This window comes from Rhamphochromis longiceps, linkage group LG7 (genome assembly GCF_057381845.1).
Source record: "Rhamphochromis longiceps isolate RC_006_pf linkage group LG7, R_longiceps_female_GT1.1, whole genome shotgun sequence".
NCBI lineage: Eukaryota > Metazoa > Chordata > Actinopteri > Cichliformes > Cichlidae > Rhamphochromis > Rhamphochromis longiceps.
This window is the reverse complement of record NC_140563.1, coordinates 65471121-65478699: the sequence shown is the minus strand read 5'-3', so window position 1 is coordinate 65478699 and position 7579 is coordinate 65471121. Positions and strand designations below refer to the sequence as shown.

At 37.4% G+C, this 7579-nt stretch overlaps 1 long non-coding RNA gene across 1 annotated transcript; it reads left to right on the top strand.

Moving 5' to 3' along the window:
• Nucleotides 1–4227: 4227 nt before the first annotated feature.
• Nucleotides 4228–5262, top strand: LOC146666702 (uncharacterized). The gene is made up of 3 exons (XR_014912457.1): nt 4228–4295; nt 4461–4524; nt 4920–5262. It is a non-coding gene; the product is annotated as an uncharacterized LOC146666702 (long non-coding RNA).
• The last annotated feature ends 2317 nt before the right edge of the window (nt 5263–7579 follow it).

Here is a 7579-nt window from a genome sequence, read left to right as displayed (position 1 = left end):
CGATCAAAACGATAACAAAATAAACCTGAAAACCGATAAAAACCCTGAAAACCATACATTTCACACCTGAGCCTCAACTCTCGCGGCCCGGTACCAAACGACTCACGGACCGGTACCGGTCCGAGGCCCGGGGGATGGGGACCACTGCATTAAGTGCACTAATTTCTCACACTTATCAGTGGCTCATGGTTGCTTAAGGCCTATGTCTGTACTTGACCACAGAGGCAGAGCATCATTCAACCTGCCAGCTGCCTATCTTGGGAGCTTTTCAAGGATGACAGACTCCACTTTCTCTGCAGCAAGACAGCTCATAACTTTTTTACAGTGTCTCCCTGTCCTCATACTTCTATATATTCTTCTGTAATAGATAACTATACACTATCATTGCAATCTACACTACAGCTCAAAAGTTTGAAGTCAATTTTCACCTGGTTTATAACCATGTGATCAGTCCATACAGCAGTGATTGTTACTAAAAATGGGCCCATGTATAAGTGTGTAGACATTTCCTAATGCATCATGGGTGATTCAACATAAATGATTCATTAAACACACATCTGTGAAAACATTTCTGATCATTTTCATGTAATAATATGTTAAAGTAAATGTAAATTATTAATTAAAAGACAACTGTTTGAATCTGACCACAAACTTTTGAGCAGTAGTGTGTGTTGTATGCATGTGTCTGTCTGTATCTGACCAGGATTTTGTCATCAGTGTCAACAAAACGCTCATTCTTTTAGCTGTGTCCATCATCAAAATTGAGTTGGAGTGTTTTAACTCTGATGGCAATCTCTCCCTAACAAGTCCACTTTATTGCGTGCTCATTTTCTCCTATTAGTGGCTCATACGTATATAATTAGGAAACATGCATTAAGTCAGCGGTCCTCAACCTTTTTTGCGCCACAGACCGGTTTATGCCCGACAATATTTTCAAGGACCGGCCTTTAAGGTGTCGCGGATAAATACAACAAAATAAAACTAGTACCGGTACCGAAAAAAGAAGATTTATTCATAACACACTTGAAAAGGCCCAGGGACACCGAGTTAACGATAAAAACGATAACAAAATAAGGCTGAAAACCGATAAAAACCCTGAAAACCATACATTTCACACCTGAGCCTCAACTCTCGCGGCCCGGTACCAAACGACTCATGGACCGGTACCGGTCCGAGGCCCGGGGGATGGGGACCGCTGCATTAAGTGCACTAATTTCTCACACTTATCAGTGGCTCATGGTTGCTTAAGGCCTATGTCTGTACTTGACCACAGAGGCAGAGCATCATTCAACCTGCCAGCTGCCTATCTTGGGAGCTTTTCAAGGATGACAGACTCCACTTTCTCTGCAGCAAGACAGCTCATAACTTTTTTACAGTGTCTCCCTGTCCTCATACTTCTATATATTCTTCTGTAATAGATAACTATACACTATCATTGCAATCTACACTACAGCTCAAAGGTTTGAAGTCAATTTTCACCTGGTTTATAACCATGTGATCGGTCCACACAGCAGTGATTGTTACTAAAAATGGGCCCATGTATAAATGTGTAGACATTTCCTAATGCATCATGGGTGATTCAACATAAATGATTCATTAAACACACATCTGTGAAAACATTTCTGATCATTTTCATGTAATATTATGTTAAAGTAAATGTAAATTATTAATTAAAAGACAACTGTTTGAAACTGACCACAAACTTTTGAGCAGTAGTGTGTGTTGTATGCATGTGTCTGTCTGTATCTGACCAGGATTTTGTCATCAGTGTCAACAAAACGCTCATTTTTTTAGCTGTTTTTGTCATCAAAATTGAGTTCATGGCAATCTCTCCCTAGCATGTTCACTTTATTGTGTGCTCCTCAATTTACTCTACAGCTGAAAAAAGTTTCAAGTCAGTTAGAAACGTATTTTTTTTTTAAAAAAAAAAACAAAAAACAACCAAGATCCGCTTTTAGATTTTTCAAATTAATTGGGAATGCAAATAAATATTATTCCTTAAAACTTGCATAGATCACCAATTATGAATGATGATTGATTAAATATTACCTGGTGTATGGATTACAATAATAATAGCAAGTGTGTAGATTATATTACCTTTCCTCAGTTTATCACATTAAATCTCAGCTTACTAGTGACCCAGCATTTTTCTAAGTACAGAAGCACTAACCAACATCATTTTTTCAAGTAATATAAAAATCATCTTTATATATTACCTTTTTAAACATCCCATTTTCTTTCTAATGTCATTAAAACAAGTTTGCACATTTGAATAACAGTAGTCAGACCTCCAGATCTTTTAAGCTTTCAATTTTTTTCTCAGTGTCACACATGGATTAGTTTTCGTCTCTTTCAATAAGAAAGTCAAATCTTCAAACCCTAAAGCAATCTTTGTTTCTTTCAATCATTCCAATATTTCTCATCTCCTGTTATATAATTGCAGTTAACCAGGGCTTAGCTACTCTGATCCACAGCAATTTTGGGGGTGTGGATACCTATTTTCTTTTTTTCATAGGTGCGGAGCCTTTTTTAAAAAAATAACGAATAAACTGCATTTTTTAAAAGTACCTTTAACATAAATGTAGACTGACAAGTAACTCAACCTTTAACACGGTGATCATAGTGAAGTTTCTAGTTCAGATCAAAATTATTGTTCTGATTAAGGAAACAGTAAATCTGGCCACATTATTGTCCCGATCCTCCAATCTTCCCTTTCCAATGTGACTAAATAAAATGCAACTTTTTTTTAAATAAAAGCAGTTAATAAACCCAGATATTTCTTACAGTAAGAATCCTCCAACAACCTTTCAAAAGAATTTTTTTTGTCTTTCCTCAATTTTGAGACCAACTGAACCCACAAACCTGAAGCTGCAGACCCCAAACTAACCAAATTTAATGTTTCCTTAATCAGCACAGTAATTTTTAAGTCTTTATGTGTTATGTTTACTCACAGTTTTGATGCTTGCTTCTTCGACTTGATCCACGATTAGCTCTGCACCATCGCTCTGCTGTTTTCTCTCTCCTCATGCTTCTCCTTCATTCGTCCTGTCCTCAGATATAATCCAACCTGCCTCCTTGTTTCCTCCTTGACTTGTATTCGCAAAATTTCCAGTTAAATTAAGAGTAATCCAGAAAAGTTTCCCTGCTTCAAAAGCTCTTCCAGTTGCCTGTCTTCTTGTCCTCCTTCAAATGTGCAGTTTATATATTTGTATTTATTTGACTTCATATTGCCATGGCAACATAACACAGAGCATCATGGTAGATTAAAGCAGGTGGTTCTGTCCTCTACAGAAATGCTGAAAAACTCAATTTATTTGAGTTGTCTTAATTTAGAAAAACTAAGTAAGACAGAAGTTTTTCTTCTCAGTGCGGAGGGATGAAAGATGTGTTTTGAAAATGCCACTCACTACCGTCCTCCTCCCTAGCACGGATCAGTCCGCAAGTTCATGGTGCCAGCATTTTTTATGGAATATGTTGAGCAAACCTAGGAAAGCGTCAGCTCAAGAGATTATTGTTGTCATTGCTGTGGATCTTTACCTGATACACTGACTTGGTGAGTAAATGTTTACTCTTATTCAAACTGATTTTGTGGCTTCTCTTAGTTTAGCACCGTGCTAGCTAGTTAGTGTTAGCCTAGCGTTGCTGCTGCGGCTGGGCTCATGTTACTTAGAAATGAACACCACAGCCTTAAAAACCTTATATAAAAATGTGTCTGTGAAATTTTCTGTTGATTGTTTGAAATAAAAAAGTGAGATAAGAGCCCAGACAAAATTCTTCGGGGGGGTGAAAACAATAAGCCAGGAGTTAGCTGTGCTCGCGGACTCTTACCAAGCCTTGACCTCCCGGTCAGCTATAACAGAGCTCTAGTCGGAGCCTGTGCGTACTTGTAAGCGCAGCAATGGTGGAGGAGCGCGGCTAAAAAACCTATTACTTTTTCTGGGTCACAAAATCAACTTTTAAGATATTTTCAGGCGAGAATGTAGCTGTCGAAAGTTCAAATATCTGCTCGATTTATCAAGACGTCACATATTTGCAAAAATGCCCAGACGTTTTCCAAGACGTCCATTTTTTTCATGCTTTGTGGCACCTTGAACATCTGTGGCATCTATTAATGTCAAATCTAGCCTTTATTTAACAACATAAGCAAACTCTATGTTACAATGATTGCACAGCCATTAAGGATCAAATCGGTTTCTGAAAAATGTTCTGTTTTTTCTCCCTCTGCTTGCTTCATACTGTCTTTGAGGCTCGGGACCAGCACTCCTGCTGTTGGACAGAAAGACATCAACTCAGTGGTAAGTATTTTGGTTTTCCAATATATTAGCAACTGTCAGTGACATTTATATTAATCAGGCTGAACTTTAATCATACTTTAGATCAGCCTGTTTTACTTATTGTTTTACTTTTTTGGTTTGGGGAAGTTGTTTCTTTACTGATCTTTTCCTGTCTTCTGTTATTAGACTTGAGATATGACTGCACTAGGCTGTTGCTGGTGACTCCAGTTAATTCTACAAGACATGCTGTGTAAGTAAACAAACAACAACAGTTTGGTCTGCATTTCTTGAAAGATCACATCCCCCAAACTTAGTTTAGAGGGTCTACACTGAATATAGTGAAGTCTGCAAGTTTAACAGCAAAATTTGTTTTGTGCCCAAATCATTTTGCACATCATTAGAATGAAAGTTATTGGCCATCTTTGCATAGCCCTTTTTAAAATGATGCTTTCATGACATTATTGTGTGTCGGGTGGGGGTCACGGCTATCCAGACTGACAATTTGGACATTGAATGTCACCTCTCCAGTGGGGAGGGAGCCTGAGATTGTCTAAATTGGAGTCTGTTTCATACCAAATGCAGAAAAAAATGTTTTAAGAAAGCAATTAAGTTCATGTTCCAAAAAATATGATTGTTTGCTTGCAGGACAACAGGAGAGATGAGTCCTCCGTCACAGATGGTGTGGTCAGTGAAGATGGTCGCCTGCAGGTTCAAGCTCATTGCATCTCCAACCCACATCCACTGCCACTGTACTTAAGGGAAGTTAAAGACTTTCTTCTGCACCTATATTTGGATCACCTCGATCCGTGATAGTCATTCAGGCAGTAATGCCTGGACTGGAAACAAGCCATCCTTAAAATATTACAACATTCCAGCTCATGTGTTGGAATGAAAAACAAATGTGTTGTTTAAATTAGAGACTACACTTGTGACAGAACAACAAATATTTTATTTTGATTATATAAGTAATTTAAGTACAAAACAAACTTGTGGTAGGCCTAAACTTATTTTTAGAATAACTAAATCTGAGACTTTGTTTCATTGTAAGATTATAACCGTGATGGCAATATAATTGTTTGTTGTTCAGCAGAACAGTGTCCAGTATGTTGGCTGTTATACTTTGTTGTGTTTGAAAATAAAAGTTGGTCTGATTTTAACATCATTACAAAAAGTGTTGTTAATTATTTTTAATCATATTCAGGTTACCACAAATTGTTTTTCATTTAGTTGAACTTGAAATGTTTGTCAGTAAGTAAACAATTAGTACTGTACAGTCAGAAATATCAAGTTATTCTTAATACTGCAGACTTGCAATATTAGTCATCTTAAGTAAGCTTTACTTAGTTTTTTTGAGGCAACGAGTTCTGGGAACTAACAAGGCTGTACAGTGTACTCAAAATGAGTAAGTTGCCCTAACTTGGTCATCTCACTTGATCCAATTTTTTTGAGTTCTGGGAACAAATGAGCTTGTACAGAGTACTCAAAATAAACAAGTTGTCCTAATTTAGTCATTTTAAGTTAAGCTTTACTCAATTCTTTTGAGGCAATGAGTTTCCTCAATTTTTTTGAGTTCTGGGAACTAATTAAATTTTACAGTGTATGTTAATAATCTTTAAACAGACACTCCCTGATCCTGTAAGAGCAGGAATTTAACTACAAACCCTCATAGTTCCCATCAGTATCATTCATTCTGCTCTGCCTCAATGGTCACAGTGGCTTGTTTAAGTACGTTTGCCCCATAGAAATCCACTGATGTTCAGTGAGTCCCTTTGATACATGTTTAGACCTTCATAATTTTCACGGTGCATGAGTGTTATATCTCCATCTCATCCTAAACATTTTACCAACATGTAAAAGGCACACGTCCACAAGATTTTGATTTGTTTAATTTTAATTGAAACTTGTTTTTTTTTTCTGAATAAATGTGTGAGATGGCCCTCAGGCCTCTAAATCCACGTCCAGGTTTGGGTGACTACTTGGATTAGGGGAGAATTATTTAGAGCAATGTTTGTCACTTTGGTTAATTGCTAAACTCAGGCCGTTTTTGTTCAGTCTTTTTCTAACTGAACTTTCACATTTAACATGCTAACTGAAGCCTGTAGAGTCTGAGATGTAGCTCTTTTATTTTCTGTATTGTACAGTCTGACTTAGGGGTGGATTTGCTGGGATTGGTGACTGTGTTGCATGTTTTGAATAATCTTCTTCAGCGTAGACTTTTGGTGTAAGATGATAGTGAATGAAGAAAACTATAAAAAGCTGCTGTGGTTTTAATTTTCCAAGAGAGGTAATGCACATAATACAGAGACGAGCGCACGGGGGATATCCAAATTCTAGGAAGGCAGCCTGCTGCTGTACACAGGCGGATTCTTCTCAGTCATAGTTCTTAACAACTTGACTGTTTTCTCCAACCACACAAAGAGTGCTGTTTCCATTCTGGGAAGTCTACTCATTGGTGTAGGTAGTTCTTCAAATTACCTATATATGAGCAGCTGTATTAGCTTTAACTTATCATATGTTAAATATTATACTTTCCTGGTTTAAAATTTATGATGGCTCAAAATTCAAACCTTACAAATTAAAACCCTGAATCATCACCACCTGTGTGAACTACAAGAGTGCCATCATTTTTCTTTTCAATCCATTAAGTACCAAATGTTTATTTTGTTTTATTTTCACTTGCTGAACATGGGACGGATTTGACTGGGGGAAAGAAAACCGAGAAAGAAAGAGGAAAAGAAAAACAGCGGGGAAGATGAACGTGATAAAGGACAAAAAAGAAAAACAAACAGACAAAAAAATACATATATCAATCACCTGGATCACCTGTCAGGAAAAAAAAGAGAAAACGAGCAAAAAAGAGAGCAATTTAATAAATAACATCATCGCGATGATCTATGTGAATATAACAGTAAACACTAACTATTGAATATTATTGTGCAGCACGTAAGATCGACAGCGCACAGTGTGCTTTGAGGTAGGAGCCAGAGTGACGGGGGGGGTCACTGCTCGAGATCTCACAGTACAGTATAAGAGTCCCGCCACAAGGAGACACTAAAGGCTTTCAAACCAACAGTTTCTGCTTCCAAAGTGGCGCCAGCCGTCACCACTGATCATCATACTTATGTAACATAGACTGTGGATGCATGTTTAAGTTGATACATCACTTAAAGCCACCACTGTTCAGGCATCACATCTGTCCATTAGGTTTCCCTTTCATACTCAACATTTTTATCCCTGGGTACTAACTTTTTTGTTTTTGCTGACTGTTTATTTATTTGTTTGTTTGTCTAATGCTCTTGTTGCAC